Raw genomic sequence first — 408 nt, forward strand, 5'->3', positions numbered from 1 at the left:
TTGTGGGATATACCAATCTACTTTTTAAAGACATTTTGATGCATACACTTTTCTACGTAGATTGGAATATCTATTGGTTTTGGATTGATTTTCTCTATGGATTAATTATTGTTAGTATCATTTGAAAAATAAAAAAAAGTTATGGGATTTGGAATGTTTGTACCCAGAAGTCATATTCTGATTTACATGGTTTATTGTTTCCCCTTTTGTGAAATGCTGCATTAATATGACCATAAACATAATGTAACAATTCTCACTTTTTTCAACACTGTAAAACAACAATATATCTGTTTCTCTTGGTCTAGAAAGCTTGCCTCCTTGTGTTGCAAAATAAAAAAAAAATATATATTATTATATATAAAATATTAATAATATAAAAAACTTATTTTTACAGCTCCATGTGTTCCA

The sequence above is a fragment of the Pyxicephalus adspersus genome, chromosome 8, assembly GCF_032062135.1.
Source record: "Pyxicephalus adspersus chromosome 8, UCB_Pads_2.0, whole genome shotgun sequence".
NCBI lineage: Eukaryota > Metazoa > Chordata > Amphibia > Anura > Pyxicephalidae > Pyxicephalus > Pyxicephalus adspersus.